General features: G+C 39.3%; 1 protein-coding gene across 1 annotated transcript in view; it reads right to left on the bottom strand.

The window, feature by feature from the left end:
- The window catches only part of MEF2C (myocyte enhancer factor 2C), a 223,055-nt gene that overhangs the window by 172,570 nt on the left and 27,256 nt on the right, over positions 1-23,229 (bottom strand). The gene's annotated exons all lie outside the window — the stretch shown is intronic.

Below are 23,229 nucleotides of genomic sequence, written 5' to 3'. Positions count from 1 at the left end.
AAGCCGTAAAAATGAAGCGCCTCAAAAGATTGAGGAATCGCTGTTATTTTGCTTTTTCACCCCACAAATAATTTTTTCCCAGTTTCCCAATACATTATATGGTACAATAAATGGTGCCGTGAAAAACTACAACTCGTCCCGCAAAAAACAAGCCCAAGAAAAAGAAAAAAGTTTTGGCTTTTGGCAGGTGGGGAGGAAAAAAATAGAAAACAAAAATCCAAAAAATGTCTGTGATGGGAAAGGGTTAATAAATCTGCTCCTATATGTGTGTCAGTCCTTAGACAGAGCAATACAGGTGCTATATTTCATTTACTTCAACCTACAGAACCCCTTGAACTACTCAGTAAGGGATCACTTATAAGTGGCAAGCAGAGATGGTGAAATCAATCCACCATATTCTCAAGAATCAATGAAGAAAACAATAAAAAATAAACATCTCATTTCTAGTAAGGAAGAATACTGTATAGACTTCAAATACATTTTGAATTTGTACAACAGCAACTAAATATTAGATTTCATGGTAGAAATCTGCTTTCTGATATTTTCAGCTTTAGTTTAATGAATTTCTAACTTACGCAATTATTATTATTATTATTATTATTATTATTATTATTATTATTATTATTATTATTATTATTATTATTATTATTTTGCATCTACATTTATAGGTTTATGAAAGAAAAGGTGAATAATTGGAACAGTAAAATAGTGTTAGACCAGGCCCAGCAGTAGAAACCGGAATATCCAGGGTTAAAAATAGGATCATTTAATTACACATAAGACTTTTTTCAGCTGATGTACAATAAACGCTGTTATGCGTTTGCTATAGAACATTCAGCAGATTCAAAATGGAATTAAAGGAACACACCCGGCAAAGTGAAACACTGTATTATGCCTAGTGCAGGGCTTCAGGAGTGGAGCATGACACAGGGAATTTTTCTTTGGTCTTCTTTAAATCTCGGAGTCATGCACCCCCATTTAGGCTCTGCGCTAGGCATACCACAGCGTATTCGTTTTGCCCAGAGAGCACCTTTAAGCCATGTTTCAGTCTTTGGGTTAGATGCCAATATTTGAAAAGTCAGTATTTAAGGGGATTTTTGGTTTTATGCAAATATGTCTTAAAAAATCTAACATAAACACAGTGACTTGTCTTTAATCTGGCATCCAATAATACTGAAATTCTGATATCTGGTACCTGATTTCAGCACACTATTGCAAAATAATCTAAAAATTCCCGAAACTGTCAGGACTGAGCAGAAATATCTAATTAAATATCTCTTCTAATTTAAACACAAGGTGATAGCAGCAGATATTGCAGTATGTTAAAAGCTATGTAAACGCATGAAGGGCATTCTTTTTTTTAATAAACAGATCAGTCAGTGTGTTTGGTGTAACTTTATAATTCGTTTTTATTTAAAATTTGCTTTACTTTTGAGATACAGCTGCTCTGTATTCTCTATACAAACCAGCTGTATGGAGCGTTAAATCCTGTTCCCATCAGGTCCGCAGGACTGACGGGTTCAATAAAAGCGGGTCCTACGCAGGATCCACCTGTAATCTATCACATCTAAGTTCATAACTTAGATGTGACCGCCCGAACCTCTTCCCCGACATCTCCTTCCCCATCACCATGTCTGCTTTCTCTACCAATCAATGAGGTGTCATTTTTTTCCCACATTTTTTTTATGTAACTCGAGCATAAAACCATTTTTATATTTTACAAGCACTATAGTTCTATAAAGGAGTTACCATAACAATAAATTTAAAAGAAAAGAAATTAACGAGGTCAGTGCCGGACAAAAACAGATTGTATAACTGAGGCTAAATAGTCTACATGGTGAAATAATGAACAGCCTCCTCTTGTAGATACTGCCACACACCCCCCTTGTAGATAGTGCCATATATGGACAGGGACGTCAGGGGCTCCCTCTAGGAGCGGAATCCGACTGTTGCCGACACTCTGGCTGGGGATTCCTCTCCAGGAGGAGCCCCTGGCATCACTCTCCATGGACAGGGACATTAGAGGCTCCCTCTAGAAGCGGAATTCCCGGCCAGAGTGCTGAGACTCTGGTCGGGGATTTTGATCCTAGAGGAAGCTCCTGACGTCACTGTCCATATATGGCAGGGACGCCAGGGGCTCCGTCTGGGAGCAGATACCCAGCCAGAGCGTCGGTACCCCCCTACCTTCCTTCTTAGTTGCGCCCGTGGCCCATGCCCCACCAGCCCTCCTAGCTACACCCCTGGTGGATCCTGCGTCAGAGACTTAGGGAACGATACAGCTGCTGTGTATAGAGAATACAGAGCAGCAGTATCTCAAAAAGTGAAACTAGTTGTTAATACTAATTATAAAGTTACACCAAAAATACTGACTGACCTGTTTATATATAAAAACCAAATACCCTTCAAAGATTTACATGGCCTTTAACATCTTCCTATAGGTTCTGTACCTTTGCTAATAAATGTTATATATAGTTTTCTATGATCATTTGATAATCCAGAACATTTGATAATCTGACATTACATTAGTGCTGGATTAAAGGAATTCTATTGTAATGCACTATTTTTTTTATAAATAGAAAAGTTGCAGTATTAGCTGATATACAGTACTAAGGTTCTCACAGACGGGTATGTGGATGCATGTACCTATAAAACAATAAGACACATTTGCCAATTACTTGTTGCCAGAAATATTGTGATATTGATGTGTGCCAGATCTTTGTAAAAAAATGTGCCATTTTTAATCTTGTTCTGTCATTTGTATGACAAATATGAAAAGAGATGCTTTAAAGAGGCATGGCTAAGCAACTTTATATTAATGTTCTAAATTTATTATTGGTTTGCGACCTTTTTTATCCCAGATACTGTACATGTACATGCGCTTAATTTGTATGCCCTTTTATTTCACTCATGTATGACATTACAGCGTGTGACTGCTTTACTGCAGGTGTGTTTATTTTTAGTTTATTTTCAGTAAACTCTCTCTAAACTTAGGATCATGCAGAAACCAAATTTTTGCACAGCCATAGGCCCCTTCACATGTCTCTGTGCATACGTGTAAATGCACACAATGATGTGTAAAAGTGATCATGTGACATCACAGAGCGGCTGTATTATGAAAAAGCATTTTTGGAAAATAATATAAAAAACAATGATAAAAGATGCAGCATCAGACTGCGGTTCCTTAGGCCTAACAGAGGAAATGATTCTGAAGGTCTACCCTCGATCTATACAGAACATGTGCACGTCCAGTTTCATTTGCATTGTAATCTTTGTTGACATCATTACACACTGGACATTTGACGTCAGGCGGTGCAGGTGCTTAGTCTACAGACTTACAGCTCCTGATCTTAGAGCGGCCTCCTGAACACAGCTGGGGTCGGCAAACATTCGGACCCCAGCTGTTTAACCCTTTGATTACCGCGGTCCGTGACCGCGGCATGATCAAAGGGAATTCCCCTCTTTGATCGCATCACCGGAACGCTGGTGATGCGATCAAACACCGGGGAACCCTCTGCAGTCAGCCCTGGGGACCGACAAAGGACCCCAGGGCTGTCTGTTCCGTGTGCCTGCTGTTCGGGCACACTATGTGCTGCCCGATCAGCAGCCTGTGTCATTGTGACACAGTGTAATTTATTAGCGTACAGGAGTATGCTAATACATTACAAGCAAAAAATAAAAAAAGTTACAAATAAAGTTATCCCTTGATGGGATTAAAAAAAAAAAGTAACAAAACAAATAAATAAATTAAAAAAAGTCCCAAAAAGAGTCTTTATTTTGCATAAAATACATTTTATTGCCACTACACTAAATAAAAACAAAAAACCTACGCATATTAGGTATCTACACGACCGTAATAACCTGAAGAATTAATCGAATGGGTTATTTAGCGTGAACCGTGAACGGGATAAAAAATAAACAAAAATACTATTCCGAGAATCGCTTTTTCCTATATTCACGCCGTAAAAAAAAATTTTTTACCCCCTAACTGTGGGGAAAAAAAAATTACTATTTCTCTCGCATAAAACAAGGCCTCATACAGCCACGTCAATGAAAAAATAAAAAAGTTATGGCTGCTGAAGCGCAGAGAGGCAAAAACAGAAAAATTTAGCTGGTCATTAACCCCTTCGCGCTCAGCGGCGTAATAATCCGTCGCGCTAACTGTATCGTTAGCGCTCAGCGACGAACTATTACGTCGCGGGAGTAACGGCCATTTCGGCCGTCCTCCCAACACATGCAGGAGCTGTGACAGCTGCTGTCTCGTACAGCAGCTGCCGCAGCTCCTGCAGCGGGGACCGATCGCTGTGTCCCCGCTGATTAACCCCTTAAAAGCTGTGTTCAATAGTGATCACGGCTTTTTAGGGGTTAAGCTATAATCGCCAGCCTGCTACACGATAGCGGCTGGCGATGGTAACGATGGCAACCGGACACCAAACAATGGCGTCCGGCTATGCCACCGATGGAAGCCTAGTGGGTCCTGACGAAGTCAGGACCCACTATGCTTGCTGTCAGTGAGTAGCTGACAGCTCTAATACACTGCACTATGCATGTAGTGCAGTGTATTAGAATAGCGATCAGGGCCTCCTGCCCTCAAATCCCCTAATGGGACAAAGTAATAAAGTAAAAAAAAAGTTAAAAAAAGATGTGTAAAAATAAGAAAATAAAAGTATTAAAAGTAATAAAAGTAAAAATCCCCCCTTTTCCCTTATCAGTCCTTTATTATTAATAAAAATATATAAACAAACAAATAAACTATACATAATTGGTATCGCCGCGTCCGTAACGGCCTGAACTGCAAAATTATTTCGTTATATATCCCGCGCGGTGAACGTCGTAAAAGAAAATCACAATTGTTTGGTCACTTCACCTCCCAAAAAATGGAATAAAAATAGATCAAAAAGTCGCATGTGCCTAAAAATGGTACTGATCGAAACGACAGTTCGTTACGCAAAAAATAAGTCCTCGCACGGCTTTATTAATGGAAAAATAAAAAAGTTATGGCTCTAAGAATAAGGTAACACAAAAAGTGAATGTTTTTTTACAAAAACTATTTTATTGTGCAAACGCCATAAGACATAAAAAACTATAAACATCTGGTATCGCCGTAATCGTATCGCCCCACAGAATAAAGTGAATATGTCATTTATAGCGCACGGTGAACGCTGTAAAAAAAATAGAATAAAAAAACAATAGTAGAATTGCGGTTTTTTAGTCACCACGCCACTTAAAAATAGAATAAAAACTGATCTCATGCACCCCATGAAAACTGCAATGAATTCCTCAAGGGGTCTAGTTTCCAAAATGGGGTCACTTTTGGGGGTTTTCCCCTGTTTTGGCACCACAAGACCTCTTCAAACTGGACATCGTGCCTAATAAAAAGGAGGGCTCAAAATCCACTAGGTGCTCCTTTGCTTCTGAGGCTGGTGCTTCAGTCCATTACCGCACTAGGGCCACATGTGGGATATTTCTCAAAACTGCAGAATCTGGGCAATAAGTATTGAGTTGCGTTTCTCTGATAAAACCTTTTGTGCTATAAAGTAAATGGTATAAAGAGGATTTTCTGACAAAAAAAAAATGTAAATTTCACCTCTACTTTGCTCTAAATTCCTGTGAAACACCTAAAGGGTTCATAAACTTTCTATATGCTGTTGTGAATATTTTGATGGGTCTAGTTTCTAAAATGGGGTGTTTCATAGGGGTTTCTAATATATAGGCCCCTCAAAGCAACTTTAGAACTGAACTGGAACCTAAAAAAATAAATAAATTAGGCAATATTTTGCTTCTTACATTATACTGATAATGAGCCGTGCCCACCCCGAGATGACCCCAGTTTTGACCGTTTGTATAAACGGAGACCCCTATTAGACCATTTCAGTGCCTGGTTTTCCCAATCATACACCCCCGAGAGTGTATTTCTATTGATGAGTCCTTGGTAGATTTTAAAGGGAGGGTTCAATTCCATGAGTACCTGCCGGGTAAGAGGGCAAGGTATGGCGTGAAGATGTATAAGCTGTGTGAGAGTGCATCAGGGTATACCTACAGATTTAGGATATATGAAAGGAAGGACAGCAGTATTCAGCCCCCAGAATGACCCACCTTACTGGGAGTTAATGCAAAAATTGTGTGGGATTTGGTGCACCCACTGCTGGACCGGAGTTACCACCTCTACCTGGATAATTTTTATACCAGCGTCCCACTCTTCAACTGCCTCGCTTCCAGAAGTCCTGCGGCATGCGGCACTGCTAGAAGAAATCTGAGAGGCCTGCCTAAGACTCTGCTTGGGCAAACAAGAAGGGGTGAGAGCAGGGCACATTCTAGCAGCAACATATTGTGTGTCAAGTACAAGACAAGAGAGATGTCACACCAGTACCCATGTACCAGTACGAGGTACCAGTACAGAGACCCCCACACCAGACTGCATCCTGGACTACAATAGGTACATGGGAGGGGTGGCCTTGTCAGATCAAGTCCTGAAGCCCTACAGTGCCATTCGGTGTGGTATAAGAAGCCGGCCGTGCACATCATACCGATGGCTTTGTACAATGTGTACGTTCTACATCGATGTACAGGCCAGACAGGAACTTTCCTGGAATTTCAAGAAGTGATTATCAAGAACCTAATCTTTAGGGACCAAGAAGGGGGACAACCAGTACTTCTGGAAGCGGGGCCACACGCATCGTACCAGGGCAACACTTTCCAGGAGAAGTTCCCCAAACTGGCAAGAAGGGAAAAAGTCAAAAGAGGTGCAACGTCTGCTATAAGAGGGGGATAAGGGAGGACACAATATACCAATGTGACGCGTGTCCCGAAAAACAAGAGCTCTGTATGAAAGTGTTTTAACATTTATCATACATCCCTTGGTTTATAATTTACCCCAATTTTACTTACCCTGATGTACTCCGCACAGCTTATACCCCTCATCTTTCCCTTCTGAGCCCTGCTGCGTGCCCAGGCAGCTGATAACAGCCACATGTAGGGTATTGTCATACCCGTGAGAACCCACATTACAGTTTATGGGGTGTATGTCTCCGGTCAAAATACTCACTACACCTCTAGATGAATGCCTTAAGGGGTGTAGTTTTCAAAACGGGGTCACTTCTTTCGAGTTTTAACTGTACTGGTACTTCAGGGGCTTCTGCATACATGACTTCGCACCAGAAAATCCCCAGTAGGCCAAATGGTGGTCCTTTCGTTCTGAGCCCTCCCATGGGCCCAAACGGCAGTTTATCACCACATATGGGGTATTGCTGCACTCAGCACAAATTGCGCAACAGAATGGGGTATTTTATTTCTTGTGGGAATAAGAAATTTTCAGCCAAAACTACATATTATTGGAAAAAATTAATTTTGTTTTAATTCCCAGCCCAATTCAAATAAGTTCTGTGAAAAAACTATGGGGTCAAAATGGTCACAACACCCATAAATGAATTCCTTGAGGGGTGTAGTTTCCAAAATGGGGTCACTTCTGGTGGGTTTCCTTTGCTTTGATACCTCTGGGGCTCTGCAAATGCGACATGGCACCCGAAAACCAATCCAGCAAAATTTGGACTCCAAAGAACAAATAGCGCTCTTTTCCTTCTGAGCCCTCCCATGGGCCCAAACGGCAGTTTATCAAGACAAATGGGGTATTGCCGCACTCCAGACAAATTGGGCAACAAAATGTAGTATTTTATTTCTTGTGAAAATAAGAATTTTGGAGCTAAAACGACATATTATTGGAAAAAATATATATTTTTTAAATTCCCAGCCCAATTCAAATAAGTTCTATGAAGAAACTATGGTGTCTAAATGGTCACATTACCTATAAATGAATTCCTTGAGGGGTGCAGTTTCCAAAATGGGGTCATTTCTGGTGGGTTTCTATTGCTTTGATACCTCTGGGGTTCTGCAAATGCAACATGGCACCCGAAAACCAATCCAGCAAAATCTGCACTCCAAAGAACACACAGCGCTCCTTCCCTTCTGAGGCCTCCCATGGGCCTAAACGGAAGTTTATCGGCACAATTGGGGTATTACTGCACTCAGGAGAAATTGGGCAACAAAATAGGGTATTTTGTTCCCTGTGAAAATAAGAAATTTTGATAAAAAATGACATCTTATTGGAAAAAAATGAAATTTTTTTCATTTCAGAGCCCAATTCAAATAGGTGCTGTGAAAAAACTGTGCTGTCAAAATTGTAACAACAACCATATTTGAATTCCTTGAGGGGGGTAGTTTCCAAAATAGGGTCACTTATGGTGGGTTTCCATTGCTTTGATACCTCTGGGGCTCTGCAAATGCGACATGGCACCCGAAAACCAATCCAGCAAAATCTGGACTCCAACAAACACATAGCACTCCTTTCATTCTGAGCCCTCCCATGGGCCCAAACGGCAGTTTATCACCACAAATGGGGTATTGCCGCACTAAGGACAAATTGGGCAACAAAATGGGGTATTTTGTTCCCTCTGAAAATAAGACATTTTGATCACAAATGACATCTTATTGGAAAAAATGAAATTTTTTTAATTTCACAGCCCAATTCAAATAGGTGCTGTGAAAAAACTGTGCGGTCAAAATGGAAGAACAACCATAAATGAATTCCTTGAGGGGTGTAGTTTCCAAAATGGGGTCACTATTGGGGGATTCCTACTGTTTTGGCACCTCAACACCTCTTCAAACCTGGCATGCTGCCTAAAATATATTCTAATAAAAAAGAGGCCTCAAAATGCACTAGGTGCTTCTTTGCTTCTGGGGCTTGTGTTTTAGTCCACGAGCGCAGTAGAGCCACATGTGGGACATTTCTAAAAACTGCAGAATCTGGTCAATACATATTTAGTAGTATTTCTCTGGTAAAACCTTCTGTGTTACAGAAAAAAAATTGAATAAAATTGAAATTCAGCAAGAAAAATTTAATTTGCAAACTTCACCTCCACTTTGCTTTAATTCTTGTGAAATGCCTGAAGGGTTAAAAAACTTTCTGAATGCTGTTTTGAATACTTTGAGGGGTCTAGTTTTTAAAATGGGGTGTTTTATCAGGGTTTCTAATACATAGGCCCCTCAAAGCCACTTCAGAACTGAAGAGGTACCTTAAAAAAAAGGCTTTTGAAATTTTCTTAAAAATATGAGAAATTGCTGTTTATGTTCTAAGCCTTGTAACGTCCAAGAAAAATAAAAGAATGTTCAAAAAACGATTCCAATCTAAAGTAGACATATGGGAAATGTGAACTAGTAACTATTTTGGGTGGTATAACCGTCTGTTTTACAAGCAGATGCATTTAAATTCTGAAAAATGCAATTTTTTCAAAATTTTCTCTAAATTTTGCAATTTTTCACCAATAAACACTGAATATATCGACCAAATTTTACCACGAACATGAAGCCAAATGTGTCACGAAAACAGTCTCAGAATCACTTGGATAGGTTTAAGCATTCCGACGTTATTACCACATAAAGTGAAATATGTCAGATTTGAAAAATGGGCTCTGAGCCTTAAGGCCAAAACTAGGCTGCGTCCTTAAGGGGTTAAGGTCTTTTCAGGCCCGGTCATTAAGGGGTTAATAAGGTCTAATAGGTTATTTGTGAATCATCCCATAGGAAATAGACCTTTGAGGCAAGTGATTGACTCCAAAATTAGCTCCAAATGGGGTTGTCTTCTGCTGGATTTTTGAGGCACCATTGTATTATGGCCCATTATTGTAACAGAGCCTAGGCCCACTGAAGGATCGTTTAGTATTTTTATGGGCCAATCTAACCCTGCAATTATGTAGGTTATTAAAAGGTCCAAAACATTTTTTTTATGTCTTTTTGTAAAGGTAGACTGTTCCATAGCAATTTTGTAACTATTGACTATTATCCAATTTGATATTCTTGCTTTCATCTTTCCATGGACTTAACAAACATCCTTGCAGATAAACTTCGACGGCTAAACATAAACTTTAATTTAAAAAAAAAATCTTTCTGGTCTGAACTGTAATATTTGGATGTGTGTTCTTGCTTTCTGGACACAGCAAATGTATATAAAATGTATTACTAGTGTTTAAAGGCCTTGAACATGTGGAGAAGCCCTTAGGGCACTGTCAAGAACACAATATGACCACAGCTCATTTTTAGTTGCCAACTGGCCAATTCTCTTACAAACAAGCTCAATCTAGAGCAGGTCCTCTTGGATCTAATTACTTGTTGTATCATTGAGTTTCATTTACCATTATCACAAATAATTGGAAAATATTACAAATGTTACAAATGTTACGAATGTGTGCTCCAGATGCAGTGTACCTGCTACATCAAGCTGTTATGTACATGTATGTGAGCTTATACTAGGGGATTCTATAGTGAATATTGAATACTTAGACAAGCGTTCTTTACAGCAATAACATGCTGTTTAATGGGTTGTGTGGAAAATTGCTGATAACTGGGCTGGATATTGCCGGGCCCATCCCGTAGTACATGGTATCTTCCTAGCTGGTGAGCTGTTTGAAGACAGGAAGCAGAAATTGGGGAAGATAAGTCAGGGCTGCTGCAGCAGTTTTGCTCTATGCAAATAACCAACTTCCTAAAAAAGCAGTTCTGGCGTTTAGATAAAGAGAGACTAGACTAATGTCACTGATCTGACACTACCATATCATTATTGTAACTAGATCTGATTACACGGCATTTGTTTGTTCCACATTTCCAAAGCATCATTTCCACCACCAACTTCGTTTAAAGAGTGTCATTATTTCCAAGTGATAACTACTGTATCATATCCCCCAGAGTTCATGCTGGATACAGACTGAGACCAGCCCATACACTGAGTAGGAGGTAAATCGGATCATTTTGATGTGAATTTTATAGTGTCATTATTTTGTGCATATAATGAAATAGTTTGACTAATGAAAAAAAAAATGATATGTATATATATATATATATATATATATATATATATATGTAAAAAAAGGAAGAACAGCACATATAAATGCAAAATATGTGTAGTTGTGTGTGCACACGCCTTATGACCTCAGACTCCAGTGAATAAACCTTTTTTTCACTGAATTGGAGTCCTGTCTAGTGCTGCCTATTCATTTGGATCTGTATGTAACCAAATATATTATTCTTTTATATATATATATATACATACACATATATATATATATATATATATATATATATATATATATATATATATATATACATATATATATGTATATATACAAGAAGAAAATTCAGCAGCACTCCAATGATCAAGGTGAAAAAAAAGTGCAATTTATTGTGCCAACATGGCAATGCAACGTTTCCGTCCCACCTTGGGACCTTTCTCAAGCATATACATATATATATATAGTGCATTCGGAAAGTCTTCAGACCCTTTCACTTTTTAACATTTTGTTATGTTGAGGCTTTCTTTGTTCTAAAATAAAACGTTTTTCTCGATCATTCTGCACCCCATAATAACTAAGTGAAAAAATAATTTTAGAAATGTTTGCGAATTTATTACAAATTAAAAACTCAAATTTTGCATAAGTATTCAGACCGTTTCCTATGACACTTGAAATTTAACTCTGGGGGCCTCACATTTCTCTAGATCATCTTTGAAATGTGTCTACACCTTGATTGGAGTCATCTGTAGTAAATTAATTTGATTGGACATGATTTTGAAAGAAACACCCCTGTCCATACAAGGTCTCACAGCTGACAATGCATATCAGAGCAAAAACCAAGCCATGAGGAGGAAAGAACTGCCTGTAGAGCTCAGAGACAGGATTGTGTGGAGGCACAGATCGGGAGAAGGGTAATAAAATAAAAATTCTGCTGCACTGTAAGTTCCCAAGAGCGCAGTGGCCTCATTAATTCTTAAATGCAAGAAGTTTGGAATAACCAGGACTCTTCTTAGAGCTGGTCATCCATCCAAACTAAGTAATCGGAGGAGAAGGGCCTTGGTAAGAGAGGTGACGAAGAATCGAATGGTCACACTGGCTAAGCTTCAAAGATCCTGTGTGCAAATGGGAGAAACTTCCAGAAGGTCAACCATCACTGCAGCGCTCCAGCAATCTGTGCTTCATGGCAGAATGGCCAGAAAGAAGCCTCTCCTCAGTAATAGATACATGAAGCCCGTCTGGAGTTTACAAAAAAGCACCTAAAGGACTCTCAGACTGTGAAAAACAAGATTTTGTGGTTTGATTGAACCAAGATTGAAGTTTTTGGCATAAATTCTAAGTGTCATGTCTGGGGAAACCAGGCACTGCTCATTACCTGCCCATTACCATCCCTACAGTGAGGAATGTTGGTGGCAGCATCATGCTGTAGGGGTGTTTTTCAGCGGCTGGGACAGGAGCAATGTACAGAGAGATTCTTACTGAAAACCTGTTCCAGAGTGCTCTGGACTTCAGACTGGACCGAAGGTTCTCCTTCCAACAAGACAATGACCCTAAGCACACAGCCAAGACAACGCAGGAGTGGCTTAGGGACAACTCTGTGAATGTCTATTCTTGACTTAAACCCAATTGAACGTCTCTGGAGAGAGCTGAAAGTGGCTGTCCACCGACGGTCCCAATCCAACCTGACATAGCTCGAGAAGATCTGCAGAGAAGAATGGCAGACAATCCAGGTGTGCAAACCTTGTGGCATCATATCCAAGAAGAATGGAGGCTGGTGCTTCAACTAAGTACTGAGTAAATGGTCTCAATACTTATGTCAATGCATTACTTTAGTTTTTCCTTTTTAATAAATGAGCAAAGATTACAATCATTCTGTTTTCACTTTGTCATTATGAGGTATTGAGTGCAGAATGATGGAGAAAAACTAGAATTTTTATTTATTTTAGCACAAGGCCTCAACATAACAAAATGTGAAAAACTTTTAAATGGTCTGAAGACTTTCTGAATGCATTCTATATTCACATTACAGCTCATCATGTATATAGGAAACCTACTTACTCTACATTTCTCAAATCTGCAAATGAGAAGTAAAAGGCATTTTAATAAATTCAATGGACCCTTTGGTCAATTCCTCCACATCTTGTTTGCCACCAATACAGTTCTCCTGGCGAGGGGCAATCCTGCACAGGTTGTCTTCACACAAGAGCAAAATGGATGGAACAATAGATCCTCTCTCCTAGGGACCCCATAGCAGATGCATGGTCTGCCTTTATGGTGTGTACGCCCTTGTTGTCACAACTATTTTATCCTTAGAATAGAGGACACTATGTGCTAAGAATCTTATTGTATTATACTTTGGCCAATTTATAAGCAAATCCAGAGGTTTTTACATCAAGCCCGTCTTTGTAATTGCCTCAGTATCAGAAATAAATAAAATGTACTGGTGGCAACACTCACGGTTACAGAAAGAACATGGTGGCATACTGTTTTGTACTGCAAGGACAATGCAAGTCCCCAACCAAAGTATCATCATCATAAGGTTGACAAATAACCCCCCCCCCTTCACATGTACATCAGGCTCAGCTGAACGCATCTGTTATTTCAATGGACATATGCAACTGTCAAACACCTCTAGTGTCGCGCACCACCATTAGAAACACAGGTTTGGTCAGATAGAGAAAAAACATGTCAGATGTTAGTTTTCCCGGATATAGGCATAAGATTATGAGAAGATCCCATCAAAACCTTTGGTATCCACCAACAGAAATTTAAAGGGAACCTGTCATGTGGAACATGCTGTCTGATCTGCAGGCAGCATGTTATAGAACTGGATGAGCTGAGCAGATTGATATTTAGCTTTGTGGGAAAAGATTCAGGATAACCTATCTTTTATTGATATACATCTCTGCTCACTCTGGGCTGGGTGAAAAAACTGGCTCCATTTAATGTCTTTAGGTCATTTAGGCAAGATCCTCATACATGGCTCATTTTATATAAAGTGAATATAAGAAATGGTGGTAGGGTCGACAGTAAATATAATTTACTGTACTAAGAGTAAACTTTTCTTTATAGTCAGACATTTTCAGACGTTCATACATGTATTAATGAATCAGACAGAGTGCTAGTCATTTTTTTGAGAGGTTGGAGATATCGGCTCATTTGAAGCATACAAATCTGACAACTTTATGTTGTTTATTAACAGCAAAATTATGTTTAAAAGCCCACATAGAGTTTATCTCAAAAGGTAAGAATGCAGCAACATCAACACTATGTAAACAAAATCAGAAGATTAAGACGATACACAAAAAACATCTTCCACCTCTTTATCAGGTCTCACAACCCTGAATTGAATCTGAGTCACACTGTGTTATCCAAATCTTTTCAAGAAATCTGCAGCGATATCAAATAACTCCCACAAATGCAATTATTTGTTGGAATAACAGCAAAACTTTGAAAATCATTCAATGTGACTGCTACATATTGCTATATAAATATAGGTAAATTGACTGCCACATTATCTGTGTTCACCCTGTGACTGGGGACACAATCAAATAATAAGGAACAACCTGAATAGTAGAATAAAAAATGCAGCCGAATTTCCAATGGTCCCATAATATGACCTGTTGGAGTGAAGGCGGATGATGAGGGGCAAGGATCTAAACTGCTGTACTAATGGAACTGTTGAAGATCAATGTTACAATTTACTTGGAGACCAAATCTAGGGCCAAAACTATGCCAAACCGCAGTTAACTCACTGTTAGTGGTGGAAGGTAAAGCTCAGGCGATAACATGGTGTGCTGTTCTGTAGTGTAAGAATTTATCCCTTATGCTATTATTATATGGGGACAATATTCTTAATGCCACTGTATTTTGTGGGGCAGAATGTCGTAGCAATGGCTTTTTTTTTATTCTAGAATTTCTATACAAACCATTGATTTCCCTCCCCCAATGTTTCATGTTCGATACCCTCTATATACCCATGATCCATCCATCTGCTGTCAGTTTCCCATCTAATGTACAACCTTTCTGGAATAACTTTACTTCTTGCATTATATACCTGTTTTCCTGTTGTGCTTGATATGTTATCCAAGACCTCTTACCCTCATGACCGTCTTCTGACCCTCATGACCAAATCTCGTTTAGCTCCGTAATCTCGCGAGATTTGGTTTCACTTGCCGGAATCTCACAGAAAAGATTCAGAAGTGTCAGGATTCTGAGTACACATGACGTCCAGGCTGGATAGTCATGTGTATTCATTATCAGGACACTAGTAATGTTAGGGCTTGTGTATGAGGCTGCACATAGTGATATAACTATATCGCTAGTGCAGTGTAAATGAATGGAGAGGAGTGCATGATGCCGATTGGTCAGCGTCATGCACTCCTCTGTACAATGCCCACTTGGTCGAAAGTAAAAGTACGCCCACTTGGGCATTAAGAAAGCTCATTAGCATAAACCAAAATCGCTCCTAACGTTGTGAAAAAAGATCGTTTTTTTTAAATAAAAAGCATTACTGTCACCTACATTATAGCGCCGATCTCCTTATATAGGAGATAGGACACTTATAATGTGGTGACAGAGCCTCTTTAACAGAAGGAAAGAGACATTGGAAGGAAAGGGCACCTAATACTACTCTTAAAAGTATTCAGGACAAAAAGTGAAAGAGATAACTATAATATGCTTCCCTTGAGGGGGTGTAACTATAGGGGATGCAGAGGTTGGGGTCCCACTGCGCCCTGATTCCTGAAGGGACCCAATTGCCTCCCTACCCCATATGAGCACTGACATGTCATAGTTGGGGGCCCTTTACAGGTTTTGCACTTGGGCCACGGAGCTGTCTATACTGCCATCCACAGCTTCATTTATTACCTGACTTGTATCTTCTATTACGTATCTTGACTCACCTACTTTTAAAAGCCAATATTCTTAAACCTGTGAAACAGCCTAGTTGACTCTGAATCTGCTCTACTTTGGTTAAATTATATTTATATACATTTTTTAAATACCCTATCTAATTTTTAACATATTTAACCCCTTTCCACTCAGCTCAGATCGGTGCAATATGATATTTATGACCCACTGTTGTGGCCAAGAAGTATAAACCAGATGGGCAACAGGAAAGCTAATTCGGATCATATGTCATCATTTCTGACTCTGAGATATAACCAGTTGTGGACTCAAGATGCAAATACACTCTGTTCTTTGAGGGCCAATTGTCAGTATGGGTGCAAAGGAAAATATGAGTAGGTGTAAATAGCGCCCAATCAGATTCCACCTTCTTTTTCAAAAACCCAATGGAAAATAAAAGCAGCGACCCCATAGGTTGCCATGGTAAACTACTCCACTTTTCCTTTGCACCAGTTTCGATAAATCTCCCCACAGACTGTATAGCTCTCCAAGACATAAAATTGATACAATTCTGCCAATGTCCTATGGGCATGCTTACACTTGGTTTTTTGGCAAATTCCTTCAGGATATTTTTACTCTTTTTTCGACACGTTTTTGAGGTGTTTTTTTGAACGTATTATGTTTAGCCATTTTTGTGTTAACCCTTTCCCGTCGCGCCACCAGCAATTTACGTCGGGAAAGAGTTTTTAAAAATGGCGCCCGCTCAGAAGCCAAGCGGTGCTATAGCCATCGGGTCTCTGCTGTGTTACACAGCAGGGAAACAGCGGCAATGCTTGCAATCAGAAACAGCTCTGATCGCAGGCATTTAACCCCTCAGATGCCGGTCTCAGATGTGGCCATCGGTATCTGAGGGTTTTTTACTGCCCTTTCAATTCAGGGCCGATCACCGGCTCCCGCACGGCGAGATTGCGGTAGCCAGTGCGTTCCTATACCAGCTGGGAACCTTCTGAACACTCCCAGGCCTGCTATAGGAAGATTTCTATTGAGACCTGCCTAAGAGATCTAATGGTCGCAGGTTCAAGCCCCCTAGGGGGGCTAAAAAATAGTAATACATTTTTTTTCAAAATCAAATCACCCCCTTTCCCTAGATCACATATAAAAATAAATAAATAAACATAAACATATTAGGTATCGCCGCGACCATAAAAACTAAAATTAGTTTGGTCCTGAAAGGGTTATGCAAATTAAAAAAAAAAACACATAAAAACCGCTCCAAACGAACAGCACCGTTTTTCTTTTGCCTCTCATTCATTTTAATGGCAGTTTAGAGGCGGAAACCGCTCCAAAATGGGGCATGACGCTTTTTCTTTTCTGCAAACAGTTAAAAATGCTCCTACCTCCTGTTGGAATCATTAGAGGGAGATTTGGGGCGTATTTTAGCGCTGATACCAATGCGAATTCTGCATCAAAATCAGGTTAAAAAAAACTGACGTGTGAACTAAGGCTCACTAAGACTTATTCTATCCTAAGCTGAGGTACAAATAGTAATACCTAATTACAATACACAGAACCACATATAATAACCTAGGAATAAGAGTAATCTGTCATTATCGTTAACCCCTTAAGGACACGGCCAATTTTAGCCTTGAGGACAGAGCAATTTTTTTTACATTTCCCTCTTTGCATCCTGACGCTCATAACGCATTTTTTTTTTTGTACGACGTAGTTGTATGAGACTTTGTTTTTTGCGGGACGAGTTGTACTTTATGTACGTACCATTTTTTGGTACAAATACATTATCGTTTAATTTCTATAAATTTTTAATTAGATTAAAATGCAGAAAAAAAGCAGTTGTGCAGCAGTTTTAATATTATTTTTTTACACCATACACCGTTCATCATAAACAATGTTATACATTTGTTGTACAGGTTGTTACGGTCGTGGCGATACCAAATATGTCTATATTATTTCATGTTTTGGGACTTATATTTTAAAAAGTTGTTTTATTATAAAAAATGTGTTTCTGTGTATTTTATTTACTTTTTATTTATTTATTTACCATTATTTTTTTTTTACATTCATTTAACTTTTTTTTTTAATCCCATAAAGGGATTTATCATTTTGATTTTTATTTTGTAACTGTAATGTACTGGCATAGATCTATATGCCAGTACATTAGCCTGTTACTGATCGTACACAGGCAGTTGTTAGGGCATACCTCAGTATGCCCTAACAACAGGAAATATGTTCAGACAGCCCTGGGGTCCTTCAGTGGACCCTGGGCTGTCTGGCCATACGAGTTATGGGCTTTGATCGCGTCACAGTTATTTTCTGTGACGTGATCAATGTGCAGTCCCCTCTCCTTGAACGCCGCGATCAGCTGTCATCGCGGCGTTCAAAGGGTTAACAGCGGAGAGAAGATGTTTCTCTTCTCTCCGCTGTCAGAGCGGGGACGTGGCTGTGTATTACAGCCGTTGCCCCGCTCTCGATCGCGCACAGGGACGGCTGTCACACAGGACGAGTATGCTCGTCCGAATGCGCAAAGTGCTCGCCGCTCAGGACGAGCATACTCGTCCTGTGTCGGCAACCAGTTAATAACCCCCTCCATTAACTAAACTAGTGGTAGTCTGACAGCAGATGTCATCTTATAGAGATAAGGCAGGTCCCAGGCTGAAAGCCATAGGGGTAGGCCAGCATGACTTGGGGTGTGGGAAGGGGAGGAACTGTTTAAGGTGAGTAAGGGGGGAAAGGTTATATTACCTGGTGGGATAGTGACTTCGCACAATTAGCAATTAGCAGTAGAGACAATTAAGAGAAGTATGTCCTGCCTACCCTCCCTACTGTTTTGTACTTTTTTTGTGTGTACTTTTTCTTTTTTTCGCAGGAAAAGTGTGATGGCTGGTGTAGTTGTTGGTGTGGTGTGGCGGCAGCATTTTGGTGGGTTGGGGGTCCTTGAAATTGATGCTAAATTGGTGTGGGGGGGATCCATTGTGGGTATGGTCCCTCCCAAACTATACAATCATTCTGTAGTCTGGCTTTATTTTGGCCTCCTGCTGGGTGGTGTCCCGGAGAGTGGTTACAGTTATGAATGCCATCTGCGGTTGATCACAGTGCCCTTGTTCCTGCGGGGAAACGGCTGGAGGTAAATGTTATAGGTGGGCAGATTGGCGCTAGATTTGGAGCTCCAAGGACTCTTTCCTACATCATTGTTAGATAATTGTTATATATATTTTGTGACAAACTACATTTATTTATTGTTCTGCTTGTTTATAAAAATGTCTGTTTTGGTCAATTTTTTCCAACCCAATGTCTGTGTTATTGTGGGGTTAATTTAACCCTTTCACGACCAATGATGAAAATGAACGTCCTGGTCGGCTGCTAGTTCCTGCCCCAGGACGTTCATTTTCGTCAGTATTTAAAACTGTCACTCTGTGTAAACACAGAGTGACATGCGCGCGCTGACAGCTGTCCTAAAAATCGGTGTCAGAATTCCTGTTTTTTGCTTAGGATTGCAAAAAAATTGAATAAAAAGTGATCAAAGAAAATCGCAAGTACCCCAAAATGGTACCAATGAAAACTACAGATTGTCCCGCAACAAATAAGCCCTCACAGGGATCCGGTGGTGAAAAAATAAAGAAGTTCTGGCTTTCAGAATATGGCGATGCAAAATGTGCAGAGTGTCCAAAAGTGGATAAGATTGGGCGCCATTTATCAGTGCGACACTGGCCACACATCTATGAAATATTATTTATTTACCCCATTATTATACCCTCTTATTATGCCCTTATGTACTCTGCACAGATTACACATACCCCAAAATTTTAAACTGAAATACCAGCAAAACCCCAAACAAAACTACTGCCAAGCAAAATCTGCGCTCCAAAAGCAAAATGGCGTTCCCTCCCTTCTGAGCCCTGCAGCGTGCCCAAGCAGCAGTTTGCGCCCACACATATGGCGTCGCCTTACCCGAGAGAACCCGCTTAACGTTTTATGAGGTATTTGTCTTCTGTGGCACAAACTGGGCACAACATATTATGCACTAAAATGGCGTATCAGTGGAAAATTGCAATTTTCACTTTGAACCATACGCTGTGCATTAACCCCTTTGCGCACTATGACTTAATTGCCCGTCATGGTGCGGCGGTTGATGTATGGAGCCGGCTCACGTGCTGAGCCCGCTCCATACACTGCGGGTGTCGGCTGTGTATTACAGCAGGCCCCCTCCGTACTAACGGACAGGTACAGTGATCGCTCTGTTACAGAAGCCTGTAAGAATAACAATATACTGCAATACATTAGTATTGCAGTGTATTGTACCAGTGATCCAATGATCGCTGGATCAAGTCCCCTAAGGGGATTGATTAATAAAATGTGTAGAAGAATTATAGTTATTAGTAGTGAGAATTTTTTTTTTAAAGTTAAAAAAAAAAACACCTTTTCGCATTTTTCTTCTATAGTAATGTAAAAAAATGAACAAAATTGGTATCGCTACGTCCGTAAAAGTCTGAACTATTACAATATACCATTATTTAATTTGCACAGTGAACACCTTAAAAAAATTTAACAGCCAAAATCGCTGTTTTTTTTTTGTCACCTTCGCTCTAAAAAAAAATGTAATACAACTTTTGAATCACTTTTTATGTACCAAAAAATGGTACCAATAAAAACTGCAGCTCCTCCCGCAAGAAATAAGCCCTTACACCGCTCTATTGATGGAAAAATAAAAAAATTATGGCTCGTGGACAGCGGGGAGTGAAAATCTAAAATATGAAAGCAAAAAATGGATCAGTCCTGAAAGGGTTAATTCATTTCTAATGAAAAAACGTATGACCACATGTGGGGTATTTCCGTACTCGGGAGAAATTGCTTTATAAAAAATAGTTGTTTTTTTCCTCCTTTATCCCTTGTGAAAATGAGAAAATGCAACATTTTAGTGGAAAAATTTTGATATTAATTTTCGCGCCCTAATTCTAATAAACTCTGCAAAAGACCCGTGGGGTGTAAATGCTCACTATACCCCTAGAAAAATTCCTTGAAGATTTTTCCAAAATAGGGTCACTTTTGGTGGGTTTCCACTGTTTTGGTCCCTCCAGTGCATTGCAAATGCGACATGGCACCCAAAACCATTCCAGCAAAATCATAAATCCAAATGGCACTCCTTCCCTTCTGTGCACTGCTGTGAATAAACAGCAGTTTATTACCACATATGGGGTATTGTCGTAATCGGGAGACATTGCTTTACAAATGTTGGGGTGCATTTTCTTCGTTATTCCTTGTAAATAATAAAAATTTCTATGTTGTTTCAGAAAAAAAGTTAATTTTAATTTTTACAGACTAATTCCAATATATTTAGCGAAAAACCTGTGTGGTCAAAATGCTAACTATACCCCTAGATAAATACCTTAAGAGGTCTAGTTTTCGAAATGGGGTAGTTTACGGGGAGTTTCTATCATTCTGGCAGCTCAAAGCTTCTCCAAATGTACAGTGGGGCCTAAAACATTTTCAAGCAAAATATGAGTCCTGAAAGCCTCCGGGTGCTCCCTTCCTTTGGGGCCCTGCCGTGTGTCCAAGCAACGCATTAGGGCCACAATGTGGGTATTTTTGAAAACAGGAGAAAGAGGGTGATAGATTTTGGGGTGTGTTTCTTCATTTTCATGTTCACTTTACAAAGAAATCGGTCTTCAAACTAATTCTTTTATGAAAAAAGTGAAATTTTTTTTTTTTCACCTGATATGCATTAAATTTAGCAAAAAACTGTGAGGTCAAAATACTTACTATACCCCTAAATAAATACCTTATGGGGTCTAGTTTTGTAAATGGGGTCATTTATGGGGAGTTTCTATCGTTCTGGCAGCTCAAAGCCTCTCCAAATGTACAGTGGGGCCTAAAACATTTTCAAGCAAAATATGAGTCCTGAAAGCCTCCGGGTGCTCCCTTCATTTTGGGTCCTGCCGTGTGTCCAGGCAGCACATTAGGACCACAATGTAGGTATTTTTGAAAACAGGAGAAACAGCGTGATAGATTTTGTGGTGTGTTTCTTCATTCTCATGGTCGCTTTACAAAGAAATTGGTCTTCAAACTGATACTTTTATGAAAAAAGTGATTTTTATTTTTTTTCACCTGCTATGTATTAAATTTAGCAAAAAACTGTGGGATTCAAAATACTTACTATACCCCTAGGTAAATACCTTAAGGGGTCTAGTTTTCTAAATGGGGTCATTTGTGGGAGTTTCCATCACTCTGAGACCTATGAGCCTCTGAAAACCTGGCTTGGTGCAGGAAAACAAAATGTACTTCAAAATGTATACAATTATTATTCAATTTGTAAGTCCTCTAAATTGCTGAAAATTTATTTAATTTTTTCAAAAGTGCTGCCAAAATAGAGTAATGAGATAGAAATATATATTTAATTAAAAAAATTGTACAGTACGTGTGTACATATGTGACATATTGCAGTTAAAAATAGGGAAAAGTGGTAATTTTTACAAAATTTCTTCCATTTTTCTATTTTTTTATTAATTTACGAAAAATTGTATCAGTCTACTTTTACCACTAAAATAAAGTACAACATGTGACGAAAAAACAATGTCAGAATTACTTGGATATTCAAAACTTTCACAGAGTTATTCTCTGATCAGACATACCAGATTTGACAAATCTGGCTTGGTCATTAAGGTACAAACATGCCCGGTCATTAAGGGGTTCAGGGGTGGGGGATGTTGATTTGAATTGGAGTTTATTGGTAGCGTATCTGGCCACTTAGGTAATGGGTAAAAAGGAAGTAGGTAATAACAGAGCGTTCTCTACAGTCCCATAGTCAAGTGTTCAACAGTTCAGCGTATAGTAAAATATATAATTAAACAATCACTCTAACCCCAAAAATGTATAAAAAAGCTATTAAACATTAGTTTATGGGGAACGAACATAAGTAATATTCAGATATGTAATGTGTATATTATATTAGGAATCATATACTACATTTGTATTATGTGTATGCAGTTTATACTGTATATTACTCTTAATTATCACTGTAACACTACCGGATTATCACTCTCTTGCCACTAATTGGGGACAGAAAAGAATTGTCCGGTAACTGCTATAGTCAATATTCTTAGGGTACAGATATAATAACATTATTTTACATATTCCTTTTGCTTTAAAATCCTGGCTGTATTTTATTTTTGGATTGAGAAGTAGCTCACCTTATAGATATTTCAAGCAAAATAAAACACTTCACAGAAAGTTAGAGTAAATTTTCATTTCCGCTCTTCCACACAGGTAACAATTTTCTGTGTTGCTTTGAAAACTCTGCCCCCACCCTCATCCATCATCCAACTGTAATAATAGCAAAGCCGTGCGCTGAGGTCTCTCTTCCTGCTCCTGCCTGCTCTTAACCTGGGCTCATGCTGGGCGTAGCTCTTGAAATGCGCTTTAAAAAAAATTATTTTAAAGGGAGCAGGGTTGGTTGCCAAAGCAACCCACCCAGAGATGAATCCAGGCTATAGATTAATGTATCTTTTTGATTGTTCGCCAACTGGATTTGTTCTAT

The sequence above is a fragment of the Rhinoderma darwinii genome, chromosome 1 (genome assembly GCF_050947455.1).
Source record: "Rhinoderma darwinii isolate aRhiDar2 chromosome 1, aRhiDar2.hap1, whole genome shotgun sequence".
NCBI classification, from domain to species: Eukaryota; Metazoa; Chordata; class Amphibia; order Anura; family Rhinodermatidae; genus Rhinoderma; species Rhinoderma darwinii.
This window is presented reverse-complemented; position numbering and strand designations above follow the sequence as displayed.